Source organism: Homarus americanus, unplaced genomic scaffold (genome assembly GCF_018991925.1).
Source record: "Homarus americanus isolate GMGI-L3 unplaced genomic scaffold, GMGI_Hamer_2.0 scaffold13581, whole genome shotgun sequence".
NCBI lineage: Eukaryota > Metazoa > Arthropoda > Malacostraca > Decapoda > Nephropidae > Homarus > Homarus americanus.
Genome location: NW_024750713.1, coordinates 215,379 through 231,515, shown reverse-complemented (window position 1 = coordinate 231,515; position 16,137 = coordinate 215,379). Strand labels below are relative to the sequence as shown.

Here is a 16,137-nt window from a genome sequence, read left to right as displayed (position 1 = left end):
GGAGGAGGAGGAAGAAGAAGAGGAAGAAGAAGGAACACACAAGGATTTACAACACAGCGAAAAAAACAAACATGTGGAGCTCCCAAAACTCTACCTACCTACCCCCCCCATACACCTACATCTCAAGACTAAAGATTTAAACACTATTCACGTCACATTGCATAACCACGAGAGACAACGAGAAAGGACAAAAACAAACACACACACACACACACACAAAAAACTCGACTATTATCATGGGAAAAATATTACACCACTCAGCACTATTGATCACCAGGTATTCAAAACAACATTTCACAAGGGGGTTACAACACGTGTCTCTGTCTGCAGGTGACTTACACGTGTTCACTGTCAGCTGGGTGTTGTACGTGAGGTATCTGTTCACTAGCATTCAATAGATTAATTAAAGCTAGTTAAGTGCGTCAGCTAGTGTGGTCTTTTAAATATCCGTTGATCTGATCTTTAATTTTACCACTGTAGTTTCACGATACATACATACATACACACTCACACAACTAGGGATACATACACAAAGGACCACACACACACACACCTGCGAGCACAACATTATCTTGCCGACCAACGAGGCAATAAATGTAGGAGCTACACTATAAAAATAAACACATTTCACCAAAATTACAGGACAAAATTTAGCTTAAGTTTTCGCGCATCTGCAAAATTTCTTCTCTTGTTTTTTTTGTTGTAATATTCTGAAGAGCTTTTCCTGGTACAGCGACAAGTGAAATTTTCATCTACAAACTACTGTAGTCATTTAAAACCGTAATAACATTCATATACCTTTTTTAACCCGTGAATAATTCCAATTTACATCACTGGCTTTTGCAATGAAATGAACGAAAATGTATAAAGAAATGATATATGACAACTACACAGTGGCAATTATTATTTTCCGAGGCTTGAAGACCGCCAGATACAGTCACTTGAGTCATACAATATCATGTGCCCTTGTTACCGTCACCAGTGGCTGCCTCACCTCCCTCACCATCACCAGTGGCTGCCTCACCTCCCTCACCATCACCAGTGGCTGCCTCACCTCCCTCACCATCACCAGTGGCTGCCTCACCTCCCTCACCATCACCACCATGAGACAGACAGACAGCTCATTTATTCAACCCATCAATTATTCCGTAGAAAAATAAGGTAGTGTACATCTGGGTAAAAGAACAGTTAAATTACTATACTGTCCGGTGTACGATTGAGTAATGGAACGAGTTGATAGGCCTACGAGAGTCATGTGGTGGTGCAGGCAGGCAGAGGATAAGACGATGATCACAGGTAGAACGAATCATCAGGATGAGCGTCACACTTCAAGGACCCATGAACCTGCCTATCAGTATCGTCTTCCTGATCTAACGATGACGCGAGTGCTACACAGACCAGTCATTGATCGGGGACACACACACACACGAGGGGTTGTCATCCGGTCGTCGCACCAACACACACACGTGTCCAACACCTCTCCCATAAGGGTTACATGGGCTAACAGTCCCTACCCCCTCCTCCCATCTTCCACGCTCAAGCACAGACCCTGCATCCACCCCTCCTACGCTCAAGCAATGACCTGCGCCCTCATCATCTCCCATATTCAAGCATTGACCCCGCATCCTAGCCATCCTCTAACGCTCAAGCATAGACTCACCCTAGACCTTCCACGCACCCTCACCCTAATCTTACCCACAACAAACGAACCCTCATACAAACGCACTCACACACCCCAACTCGTCCCACACACAAACACAACCCCCGCAGCCTTCCACCAGCTCCCACTAACACACAGACAGTCCCACCTTCTTCCCACACACGAGCACAACTTGGCACCCTCTCCTATAATGAACTCTCCCCACCTACCTGCCTGCCTCCTACAGTAAGCTCCATTGTCTCCCCCCAGAGACGCCCAATCACCACACCTCTTCCCCCAACAAGTAAGTCTTTAGCCTCCCCCTCCTCCAAACCCAAGTCTTGACCTCCATCACAAGCAATTCCTCGACCTCTATCACAGGCAAGGTTGACCTCTATCTCTACTACCACCACCACCACTAAACCGGTCAAACTGAGGTGAAACTTACCCAACCAGAGTCGGGGCCACCCACCTACTTATACAACCACAACCACCATACTCGTAAAATCTCTCCACCACCCCATTATACCCCGCAACCATCCTACCACCACACCTCAACCACACATAGCACTGCTTTATATTCATTATTTAATTATCACACCAGGCTGGCCCACACACTCCTAAAACCATCCATATACTCTCTCTCTCTAATCACCAGGGCCAATATCCCTCTCTGGATTTAACTACTCGACTGGAACTCTTTACATTCATGAGAACACCCCCCCCACCTCCCCCCTTACAGCACAGCCTCCCACCCCCACGACTCCTTCCCTCTTCATAGCACAGCCTCCCACATCTAGCACCTGTGACTCAGCAATGACTGCAACAAGTGTGTGTGTGTGTGTGTGTGTGTGTGTGTGTGTGTGTGTGTGTGGAACTGTTGTCTCACTAGCAATGTCTATCTCTTCCTTCCTCCTCTCTCTCTCTCTATCTCTCCTTCCTTCCTCCTCTCTCTCTCCTTCCTATCTTCACCCTTCCCTCTCTCTAAAACAAACATAAAACACACACACACACACACATATACAAACACACGTTATATGTCAGTCATACTTTATCAATACGTCAATAGGAATTCACTCTTCCTTCCAAAAATAGTTAGGAATGAAAGAATGAAGGAAGGAAGGAAGGAAGGAAGGAAGGAAGGAAGGAAGGAAGGAAGGAAGGAAGGAAGGACAACAAGTCACTCTGCCCTTAAGAAAATAGGATGGAAAGAAAGAACGGAGGAAGGAATAATGATGAATGAAGAAATGAAAAGAGAAAAAAAAGATAGAAGGAAGAAAGGAAGGAAGGAACACAGCATAAACCACATAAAGTCTCATTTCTCTCACGACTTTGTTTTCTTTCACAGCCAGCAGGTTACGCCGTGTGGAGGAAAACAAACACTCAAACTCACAAAAAAAAAACACTAAAACACGGTCAAACGCACACAAACACATTCTCAAACTAATACAAACACACACAGCCCCACACAAACACACTCAAAATCAGACTGACACATCCAAACTCACGCAAACACACTCAAACTCAGACAGACACATCCAAACTCACGCAAACACACTCAAACTCAGACAGACACATCCAAACCCACACAGACACACTCAAACAAGCTGGAGTGTATTAAATCTTCAGCAGGTGATCCGACAACATACTTAATAAACAGAAAGTAGACCATCTTGAGGTAAGTGGAGTTATTATACCATTACGAGGCGGGAGTGAGAGAGAGAGCAACAACTACCCTGCCAACTTTCTACCCCACCTGATGATGATAACTTAACACTTGTCTATCCATAACTTAACCTAACCCATCACCACCCCCCCCCCACCAAGCATTCCTATCACTGGAGTACCCTATCTTAACCTAACCTAACGCTGACCTGACCTAACCCATCACCACCACCCCATCAAGCATTCCTATCACTGGAGTACCCTATCTTAACCTAACCTAACGTTGACCTGACCTAACCTAACGTTGACCTGACCTAACTTAACCTAACGTTGACCTGACCTAACTTAACCTAACGTTCACATAACCTGATCTAGCTCAAACAAAACTAACTTAACCTAACCCTGACTAAACCTAACCTATCCTCCATTAGTGCTTGGTGGGTTACTATAGCAGTTAGCCTCCGTCAGTACATGAGTAAACCAGTCAGACAGCGAGTGAGTGGGTTAAGACTCAACTCTCCAGACGCAGTTAAAAACACACCAATATTATTCCAAGAAAACACAAGACGCGCTCCACTTACAATACGGGTTATTACTACCATCTCGTTGTATACGTTATGTTAAACCGCTATGATGTATTGGTATAAACACTAGCGAGGTGGAAAAACAACACTTACTACACGTGTTTGAGCCACTGTGAGTCGGGTCAGTACACGTAAAGGAGTTGTTTTCGTTTGAGTGACATGTATACACCGTTACTACCAAGGCTTCCACACGCATTAAAACACACTAATTAACATACAAACACACCTTCTTGTTCACACTGTACATAAACAACAACACCACGCAACCACCCAAGAATCACATAGTCATTATAATTTACAGTGATCTTTTCAACAACACAACCACCACGAGACAATAATGCCATCACCAACATGATCACTACGTAACGTGCTCTCTTGCCTGCCTTAACACCATATAGGTCAACACTACTAGTCTCTCCAGATGGTAAAGGAAGGGAAAAAAATAATAATGTTTCAACCAAGACAATAGCCAGGGGTCACGTTCCAGCACCACACACAAGGCCCAGTCCCGCCCCTCCCTCAGTCACGCACACCTGATATTAACCCTTAACACCTGTTCAATATTAGTCCCTTAATTACCAGGTACGTGTGTAATAATCTACATCTTTTAGCTTCGAATTGACTCATTAAACTCGTCTCAACTAATAACTATACACATAAGAATCACAGAAAGTAATTAGTACTGTGAGAGACTTTCAGCACAAAGTATGGGTGAGGGAGGTCAGGGGGTGAAGGGGGTCAACACACGTCCCCCAACACTCCATTCATTATCCGGTTTACCTTAAGTGTGATCTCTTACCCATGAACGTGACTTAACCTGTTCACCTTCACCTTACAGTCACACAATAGTTAACTAGTACAAAATATTATCGTAAAAACATAATAGAACTTAGACCTTGCTTTCAGTGCTAAGTCATCGTGCTGATTATATTTCACTGTCAAGTAATTAGTTTTAATTGTCTCCCTTCACCTGCCAGTCAGCTCCCCTCCGTCTCACGAGAGAAGTAATGTAATACCAGGTAGCGGATGGTGAGCGGGTCATGCCTGGCGGCCAACACCTTGTGACCTCAAGCCCAGATGGTCAGCCTGCCTCCACCCCCAGGCCACTTCACCTCAATGTCGTCTTCCCGAGCCTCCACCATACACTGCTGTTAGGACTCCAAGTCTGACTGTTTAATGTGATCTGAACTTATGAGAGGAGGGTAGATGATCACCTGTTGCCTGGGGACATTGGCGTAGGGCTGACCATCACCCGTGGCTGTCATCATAAGAGGCAGGTAGGAAGGTACCCCCTTACTCAACCCTCCTCACCGTTACTCTCGTCTTCCAGGCGGTGTTCCCTCCACGCACTCAACCCTAACGAAGCACTACACATGTGGGAACAATAGTGACTACGGTATGGTGGAAACATCATTTCAGTTTAAACCCCGTTTGAATATACACACTAAACAAGATTCCCACCACTACAGTCTTCACCTGGTGACATTGCCCCCAATCTGGAGGACTGAGGCTGTGGACACACTAGAGGGCGCCGTCAGGTAACCGAGACGCCAAGACAACACTATTTACTGGCCTGACCTCTTTCTTCTCCCCACCGCCCTGCCCTGCCCACCACCTACTTCCTACCCCGTCCTCTTCACCACACACACTGGCGGAAACAGCAGCTGATTACACTTGACACAGGAAACACACACACAATACACTGTTGGTGTAGTTTAGTTAAAACAATACGCACTGATCCTAATAATCCTCCACCAAGATAACCCACCACTACACTGTCACATCACAGGTATAAATGACACACCCCAGCACCAAACAATAGGGACGATAACATTATGGATAACAAGTTTAGTGACTGTGGCTGTGGGAGCAGCGGCCGCCAAATGCACACGTGAAAAGTGGAACACCACACGATGCTCACGCCAACCACTGGAAAACTCTGCAGCCGAATTTCCCGCAACACACTCGAAAATATATCACTTTCTAACATGTTCAGTGTACCAGCAGCGGCGTTCACTCACTGAAACAAACACTGGTAAACGCGAGAGGTCAAGCAGGTGGGTCTTCCGTTAACACACACTGGGGACCCCGGCTAGTTGGTGGTGGCGGTGCGGCGAGCCGGGCTACACTGACGGGGGCGGGCCTGAGGGAGACGCTAACCCAACTCTTACGGGAAAGTGGACGACCCACAACTCCTCAGCTCCCCCGCCATAAGCCCGCTAATGTTTTACTTAGGGTTATCGTGAGTGACTGTGGTGAGTGTCGTAAGTGAACTGCTTACCGGCAGTATCTAAAAACGTCGCCTTATTTGGCAAGATCAGAGTCACACAGGCTCAAGGAGCTTCATCTGTTGAGGCTCTTTTTTATAGAGCCAGAAACTGGTTCCGGTTAAAATAACTCGTCTTGATCCAGGAACACCAACACACACACACACACTCCCCCGGTCCGTCCGCCAACACAAAATAATATTACCCAAGACAATCCCTCGCTGATGATGAACCTGACACCTTCAGTACACACATACGGACTCGCGAGACATGATCACAATATTCACAAACTTGGAGTAATAGAAGGCCAGACATATAAGGACATATGCACGTGACCAACTCTCAGGCTACACTCCACACCACCAACAGTTACATTATAAATCACTGTCAATTTAACTTGATTTCAGGTGATTTTATTTACCCAAACAGTCATGAAGAAGGACGGCCACTTGAACCACCAAACAACAATCCTCTTACTTCACCACAGGCTGTCAGTCAGCACCTCGATCCTCCCGTCACTGTCAGTCACTAACCACAAAGCCCCAGTTTACTATTTTCGGTTCACTTGAAGAATTTCCTCTCCCCCAAGGCAACGACGTGGGAGGGGGGGGGGTAGATTCTTCAGGTGAGATCAGGACAAAATGAGTGCGGGCTGTATTGACCTTGACCTGACCCCCCACCTCCCACACACACACACACACACACACACACACACACACCTTCAACCCATAACAACTTTTGAACTAGACTTGATGTGGGGAAAACTTTGAGAGGAATTTATACTTACATTACACCTAGAGTGGTATTTACTGTCACGGCGGGAGGTTACAAGGTATCAAAGTTTTAAGTAATTCCATAACAAATTGGTACACCGGGTGGCCGTCTGTTGCTGTGAGAAGGTCCGGGGATAAACCTGAAGCCGCACCAAGTTCCCGGAAGAGATTTTGGGTGGAACTACAATTGAAGACGATGGCGTGGAAGAGAGGATGGGAAGGGAGGGTGAGAGATACAAAAGAATGGAAAAAAAAGAAAGAAAGACGTAACAAAAGGGAAGAATGCAGGAAGGGAAGACTGATACAGCGAAGAAGAAGAGTTACAAGAGAAGAGAGATAATAAAACAGAAGAAGAAAAGGGGGGGGGGAGCCTGCGCACTATCAAACAAAAACAAAAACACACACACACACACACACACACACACGGGCGCCCTCAGTCGTCTTGTTTACTCTTGTTGTACACACACTTCCTCGGTCGACTCTCTGGGGTTGTTCCTCCAGCAGCAGCGACAGGAGCGGATGCAGGGAACACCTCAGTTACTAATTACGTCTCACCTTGGCTCTCGTTACTGACTCCCATCTTTTTGTGGTGACTTCCCCCAGCCACGTTACTAGCCTAGTCCCACGTTACTAGCCCAGACTATGTTACTAGCTCAGCCCCACGTTACTAGCCCAGACTATGTTACTAGCTCAGCCCCACGTTACCAGCCCAGACTACGTTACCATGAAGCCTCATTATGGATACAACCTTCCGTTATCTAACCTAAGACGCTGATAACACAACTACCTAGACCTCATTAACGAAACCAGACATTATACACTATAGCGTGAGTCAATCTGCTTGGAACTTTGCTCACCCACCACCCGTAAGGCCTGCCGACGCTGAAGGAGGAGGAGGAGGAGGCGGGGGCAGAGGGTGTGGTGGTGGTAATTTAGAGAGAAACTGTTGCACCACGACGCCACGAACTCCTCCTTCATCACCAGCCGAGGGAGGCGGGTGAGGCAGTACAGACAACTAGCTAAGTCTCGCCAGCACACTACACTTTCGTCGGGAGAACACACACACACACACACACACACACACACACGAGAAAGCAGGTTAACTCGGCAGACTTGAGGACGCAGCCATCGCTCAGTAATAATCGGTGACGCCACAATTCTATAATCAATAAGAGGAATCCAAGTTCACCTAACACATCTGCGGAGGGTCGGGGGGATAGAGGAGGAAGAGAAGGTAGTGGGGGAGGATGAAGAGAGAAGGTTAAAGGAGGAGGACGAAGAGAGAAAAAAGAAAGGAAAGAAGAGAGAAAGAAGAGAGGAAAGGGAAAAAAGAGAGAAGGAGGAAATGACAAATAACCGAAGAGGAGGTAGAAGAAGAGAGAAAAAGAAAGGGAGAGAAATAACAAGAGGAACTTGAGGAAGTAACAGAAAAGGAAATATGAAGAGGAGGGAGAAAGAAAATTGACCGAGCCTCAGTAATAACGAAAACAGCTTAAAACACAATCAACAATACCCCCTCCCCCACCACTACAATGACACACACCCAAGAATCAAGACTGGTGGGTAGGTAAACAAAACCCAGCTGGTCCACCATCAACAAACAACCACGCGGTCTGGGCTAACATGTCAACAAACCCCCACGAAAGTTCCCACACACCCACCCACACACACGCGCGCGCGCACACACACACACACACACACAAAAGCGAGAGAGGGCCAGCCACACTTTCCTACAAGACAAGACGTTTGGTTTTATAATTACACAGACAAGACACCGAGTGGTTCACCGCCCCAACCTAACTTAACCACAGGTATTTAAAGAAGTCTCTCTCTAGCCACGGGACTGGACATCACAGCTTACACTCATGACGACAGACACACGTACAGGCTGACACATGTCGTTCATAATACACGTGGCTCTGTGTACAACTATAGCAGGTACTAATTAAAAGATGACAGCACAGGTGAGAGTAATAAATGATTGTGTTAAGGTGAGGTTAGGTTAGGTGTTGTGATAGCTCGACCCTGAGGTGATGGATACGCCGAAAGGTTTACCACGAATACTGATGACCTAAGCTGAGAGAGAGGTCCAGGGTCACCCTTACTCTCACCTGCACCCTGTCTGTGACCAGGGCCAACGGCATGATGGTGAAGAGAGAGACGGAAGAGAGGGGGAGAGAAAGAAGCAGGAGGAGCAGCAGGAAGAGGAGAAGCAGCAGCAGCAGGAAGAGGAGGAGGACCAGCACGAGGAAGAGAAGGAGGAGAACCAGCATGTGAAGGTAGAAGAGAAGCAACAATTATTATTATCACACTTATCCATCCCTCACCATCTGCACTCACTTAGACCCCAAATACACTTAAAAACCAACAATATATTACACACACACACACACACCTGATGCTGTGACCTATGACGACTTATCACCTCCATTTGTGGGTCACATTCCTTCTTTACGACACACTGAAGGAGCTTGGTATTACCCCTGACGTCAGATATTTTTTTTCTTTTTTCTTTTACTTTTATTTCTTTTTATTCTACATTTTTTCTTGCATTTTTTTATCATTTTTTATAACATTTTTTTTAGACAAGGTGCTTCAGCCCAGTGACGTCACCCAACAGGACAGGTGAGTTTTCCCTGGGCGGCGGAGAACACGAAACAACAGGTGAGGTAGGGGAGTGAGGGAGGGGAGGTAGGGGAAGGGCGAGGGGTGAGGGAGGGCGTGTTTCCTTGGTGGTGGTGGCCCTCAAGGACACCCAGCTGTTGACTAAGAGGAGGAGGAGGAGGTGAAGGAGAAGGTCGAAGGGGATGGAAGGGTGGGAGGAGGGGTCGAGAGTGAGATACATAAATAGATAGATAGATAGATAGATAGATAGACAGATATAGAAAGATATAGGAAAAGAAAAAAGAAATAAGGAGAGAAACAGACAAAAATGAATAAAGAAAGAAAAGAGAGAGAGAGAGTGTGTGTACGTGCTGGGTTAGTGCTATAGGCTGTGTACACATCAACACAAGGCCAGCTGTACAGGTATAGCATGTGGGTCGGTAGGAAGGTTAAGTGACTCGGTTAAGGACAGTGTCGAGTTATGTGTGTCAAGTGTGTGTGTGTGTGTGTGTGTGTGTATGTGCGCTGCGGATCAAACATAGCCCACTCACCATCACCATCACCGTCCATGGTTCGCACTCCCCCCTCCCCCCCTCTCCGTACTGGTCACCTGCTTCGTCGTCGCCCAGGTGTTAGCCGTGAGGGCGTGTACCCACCAGGAGGACCCGGGGTGGGCCAGGGTCAGGCACCCACTAAAGTGTCGCGAGTCCTTTAACGTGGGCAGGTGACGCAGTGGAGTGGCAGTCAGGTAAGGGCGTGGGAAGACTGTAGCAGGCTGGCAGTCAGGTAAGGGCGTGGGAAGACTGTAGCAGGCTGGCAGTCAGGTAAGGGCGTGGGAAGACTGTAGCAGGCTGGCAGTCAGGTAAGGGTGGGAAGAAGACTGTAGCAGGCAGCAGGTAGGGTGTGGGAAGACTGTAGCAGCTGGCAGTCAGGTAAGGGTGGGAAGACTGTAGCAGGCTGGCAGTCAGGTAAGGGCGTGGGAAGACTGTAGCAGGCTGGCAGTCAGGTAAGGGCGTGGGAAGACTGTAGCAGGCTGGCAGTCAGGTAAGGGTGTGGGAAGACTGTAGCAGGCTGGCAGTCAGGTAAGGGCGTGGGAAGACTGTAGCAGGCTGGCAGTCAGGTAAGGGCGTGGGAAGACTGAAGCAGGCTGGCAGTCAGGTACCAGTGAATGTAAAATTTCAGGAACTGCGCTGGTGGATGAAAGTGATGGTTCAATATGAAGGTTCCCCACAACCTACACACCAATGAGAGTTGATAAAAAAAATAATTAATGGCCTAATTAGAAAAAAAGAAAAAGGCTGAATCAAGGTTGAAACACATGGGATAAAATCTTTTATAAAATGGTTCATTCCCTCACACTTCAGAAGAAAATAAAAAAAAACATAATCGTGGAACTTGGTCAGGTGGTCTACGCACCTGAGCTTTGGGAATGTATCTAAAAATGATGTAGAATTATCTAGAAAATGATCAAAATTGACCTTCACCTGTCCGCCCCAGCCTGAGACAGAGGAACCTCCCAGGTGTTACGCCCCCATCATACCTATTGACAGGTAAGTGTTGGTGTTAGCTGGTGGCGGCTTGGTCCTCTACCTCTGCCCACCTGCAGTAAAATATCATTAAGGTCGGCCCAGGTACAGGTGAAGGTATAGCTAGTGATATAGCGGCGGGCAGGTGTTGATGGTGGACAGGTGAGCATGGAGCGGCGACCTTCACCCACCTGCACCTTGCACAACACCTCTCTGACGCCGACGCCGCCGTAGACACCCCCCACCCTGACTGCCGCCACTGACACATTTATCAACACGCCCACAACAACATACCCAAGACTCCTCCTAAAACACTCTGTACCTTGAACAATAAATACCATTTGGTGTTGAGACAAGTCCTCAATAATACATATACCGTATAATTACATTGCCCGTTGTTACAATAATAATAATAATCTCTGAAACTTTTATTGGACAATGAATCATAAATAATGAGATTTATAATTAACCATAAATTTCCATTAGTGTACAAGTAAGTAGCTCTTCCTAATATGTAGTCACTCACTAATGTTTTAAGCCCGACACGTACCTCGCCAAGATGGAACATAAACGCCCGAGACAGGAGGGAGGAACACCTGTAATAAACAATGTAAACAAAGCAGGTGGGGGGACGCTATACATAAACAGCACCAACATGAACACTATATGGCAGGTGACGAGACCCCCCACATACCAGGGAACTAAATTGTCTCCTTCGACAACCCTACCGTCTCCCCTCAGTCATCCTTCCCTCCACCCCCCTATTCTTATTATCTCATCTCCAGGTGAAATAGGAAAGGAAAAATAAAGCTGAAAGGAGGAGCTGGTGTAATAACTCATTCCGAGATGGGGAGGAGGAGGGGAAGGAGGAGCAAGAGGAGAGAGGGGGTGGATGAAGAGGAAGAGAAGAGGACCCAAGGAGCGAAAAAAGATATATGACATCACACGCCCAGGTGAGGTATAGGTGGCAGGAGGGGTGATGCATGACACCTGCTGAGAGAGAGAGGGAGGGGAAGGAGGGAGGTGGGGAAGGAGGGAGGTAGGGAAGGAGGGAGGTAGGGAAGGAGGGAGGTAGGGAAGGAGGGAGGTAGGGAAGGAGGGAGGTAGGGAAGGAGGAGGTAGGGGAGGAGGGAGGTAGGAAGGAGGGGAGGGGAAGGAGGGAGGTGGGGAAGGAGGGAGGCGAGAAGGTGGTAAGAAGGGGGATGCAAGAGGAAGGAAGGATGAAAGAAGGAGGAAGGGGGAAAGACGAGGGAAAGGAGGGAGAGGTACATAAAGAGGAGGGGAGAAAACGGAAGGAAGAAGGGAGGGAAGAAAGCAGATGGTAACACGTGATGGCCTGCTACTGGGAGGGGTAAAAGGGAAAGGAGTGGCAAGGATAACACCTTCTACAAGCACAGTTTATTACTCCCATCACGCACCCCGGGGACGAACACCTCTTCAGTATACACCTTACCCCACCGACGCCGCCTCCCTCACCACCACACACACGGGCTGTTTATTCCTTTATTTAATGATACACAACAACAGGTGGTGGCGACCATCCCACCACGTAAAACCAAGGCTGGCCGTAATGCATCCCACCCCCCCACACACTTTTGTCTGTCACTGTAAATACTTCCACTATCATCACCATCACTAACACCACCACTATCATCACCATCACTAACAACACCACCACCATCACCAAAACCACTGCCACCACCATCCATCACCTCCAGTAATTTGCATGCGTATAATCCCGCCCATAAAACTCAACGTGTGGGGGGCTTATTCAAGGTGAGACGGCCCCCCCCCCGCCCTCGTCTGGGTATACACAACACACCGGAGTACACCTGAACACACCGGAGTACAACTGAACACACCTGAGTACACCTGAACACACCTGAGTACGGAAACATCAGTGCTTCTCTCCACAAGTCATAAAATAATCCCAGCTCGGTTAAAATAAGGCTATGATAAAATAATTGCCAATGTAATCACACCAGGTGGCCTTCAGGTGTCGAGGCTAATTAGTAAATACTCATATTAGGGGTAAAATATATAGCCAGGGCCACCAGGAAAGTAATAGAGCCTTCCATTACTTATACTTTGGGTAATATTATTAAGTAAACGACAGGTAATGAAAGAGAGAGAGAGAGAGAGAGAGAGAGAGAGACTGGACACAGGTAGAGACAGGTACGCCACTAATTAACGACAGGTATTTTGGCTGCCTTCCATGTGGCTCCTCTTCCTCGGAATCCCCGTCACCACAACACCATCATGACACCATCCCCCCCCCCACTTCCTCACCCCCAGTACACTCATACTAAACGTCTCACTGAGCACACTCCATCCCTCTCGGTACACCATTCCCACTCCCTCCCCTCTCAGCACCCCATTCCCACTCCCTCCACTCTCAGCACCCCATTCCCACTCCCTCCCCTCTTAGCACCCCATTCCCACTCTCCACCTCTCAGCACCCCATCCCCACTTATTCCCCTTAGCACACCATCCCCGCTCCCCTCCCCCTCTCAGCACCCCATCTCCCCTCCCCACCACCTCCTGTACCCACCCACTCCCCAACACCACACTGGCCCACCTACATATTAGGCCTCACAAAGGACACCTCCGAGTTGAACACACAGATAACAGAGGCACTTGGTGTTACATCAAAAACTGGACTGAGGAGATGGTGTTTTGTTTTGTTTCTTAAAGAGGGAGTTCACACACACACACACACACACACACACACACACACACTAAACAAAGATGATAAACAAACAAGGAGTCGTTGGTCGTCTATACAAACCTATAACTCCCACTGTGACCCGAGATTAAAATATAAAAATACTCATTAAATCATTCTTAATCTATTTATATCAGAAAGGTTACAAAAATAAAGAATAATATATAAACACCTGCAACACCCCCCCCCCCAGGTGTAGCGTTATCACCTGGCCCGGGACAACCTCTGAGGCAGGCAGACATCACTAACTGGTGAAGTCATCAGCAAAACATCTCGCTCACTCCAACATGTTACCAGCCCACCATAACAAGTTTTACTGTCAACAAACTTCATTTTATTTATTTATTTTTATTGATAATATTTTTTTCTTCACAATAGGTATTATTAACTATATATTTATTAATTATGGAATAAATGATGAAGGTTCCAAGTTACAATGAATAATGTAAATGATGACCTTAGTGCCTCCCCTCCTCTCCCCCCTCACCTGCCAGGTCGGTGTGTGGTTATCTTGCTTCATAAGACTAGTGAGCGGCGGCGGCGGCGGCAGCGGCAGCAGCAGCACACACACACATGTAAATAACACAGTCAAGGCAGCCTCGTACCGTCTCTACATGCTACGAAGACTTAGATCACTTGGGACACCCACGCCAGAGCTGAGGACCATCTACAACGCCTTTATTCTCCCCAAACTAACGTATGCGTCACCAGCCTGGTCGTGTTCTCTCAACTCCACCCAACGTCAGCTAGAGAAGGTACAGAAAAGGGCCTGCAGAATCATGCTCGGCGCAGAATACTCCGGCTACACCAACGCTCTCTCCACCCTGGAAATGCCATCCCTCAGTGACCTCCACCACCAAGCACTGGAAAGGTTTGGCCGTGGACTACTGCACCACCCTCGCCACCTCCTGCCTCCACCCAACTCGCGCAGTCCGCCACTACAACAAAATTCAGCCCATAAGAGCCCGCACCGATAGATATAAGAACAGCACCATCCCATCTATTGTTAAAATAATAAACAACTCCTGATTTATGTACTGTACAGCCCTGTAAATGTATTCAATGCATATTATATCATTATGTCTAAATCAAATGTAAGTGTATATTTTCAGCCACCGGCTGCAACTCTTAATAAACCGTTTATTATTAATATTATTATTATTATTATTATTATTATTATTATTATTATTACACGTCACTTACCATACATGTACCGTGGCCTGGTTTCGATCGCAGTGTCCAAATGGCATATTGATCCAGCCAAAGCACCGACATGTGCGCATCTTCTACCATCACACGGCACTGATCGATCACTAGAGGGGTGACGAGTGACATTTACCAAGGAGGTCAACTACACACGCCTGGAGAGAGATGTTTATAAATAAACCAACGTTAGTGTGCTGTGTGGGTCGTGCTGCTGGGGATCTGTCACTAGCAACCAGGCGTAGTGTGTTGAGCCACGGCGCCTATTTCTACTCCTATTATTCACTTCCATCCTCCTATTATCCTTCCACCGAACCTTTTTTTTACACTCACTTGGGATTTGTGTTTGTATGTATGTATGTATGATCTGGAGGAGGACGACCGCTAGACTATACCTTAATGGGATACTCACAACAATAACAAGATCGATACTTCACCCAAACATCATCCAGGAGGTGCACGGCCCAGTCATTCCTGCCTCAGCCTCATCCTGCCTACGGTCATGTACACCTCACTTGAGACACTATCCCTTGTCTCACCATCCCGACTTATAGTGGTAACCTCCTCTCCCTCCTGCCTCACCACCCAGAGACGTCAACCTCATGCCTCTTACCGTAATGGTGGTGATGGTGATGTCATTCCCAGCGCTCTAGCACCTCCCTCCCATCCAGGCTCTAACACCCTCCTATCCTCGCCACCCACTCGGGTTTCCCTCAGTCGTATAGCTGGTAACCTACAGGTCTTATTACCTCCCTTCTTAGCTTTACTACCCTCGACATTGTGTTAGAGGAGAGGAATGAGGATGTGGGTCAGCGAGCGAGGGTCGTCGACTCCCGCTCACCCACCCACCACCACCCAGCTGTGTCGCACCCCTGAGCCTTGATACACACGCACCATGTTTTTAATCAAGTTAAGCGACCTTGTCAACGAAAACACATGACCTTGCCCGACTCAGTCTTAACCTCGAGTATTAGAATCATTGCACAGATCTATACAGTAACACGTATCAACTTGGCGGTAATTAAAACAAAATATACCGTTTGAATTAAAGGTCACTATAAATACTAAGAGATAAATCACAGAAAATAAGAAACAGTCGGACTTTTTTCAACTTCACATTTAATTTAGGATAATGGCGCTCGGTCACGACT

The 16,137-nt window shown here is 47.3% G+C and overlaps 1 protein-coding gene across 11 annotated transcripts in view; it reads right to left on the bottom strand.

Moving 5' to 3' along the window:
• The window catches only part of LOC121854164 (mitogen-activated protein kinase-binding protein 1-like), a 150,782-nt gene that overhangs the window by 92,833 nt on the left and 41,812 nt on the right, over positions 1–16,137 (bottom strand). Inside the window, exon 1 of one of the 11 annotated variants that reach the window (XM_042348617.1) lies at positions 5,910–6,005. The exons of the other annotated variants lie outside the window; for them this stretch is intronic. The gene's annotated coding sequence lies outside the window, so the exon portion shown is untranslated. Of the gene's footprint in view, positions 1–5,909; positions 6,006–16,137 lie in introns of those variants that run through there. 11 annotated transcript variants of the gene reach the window in all.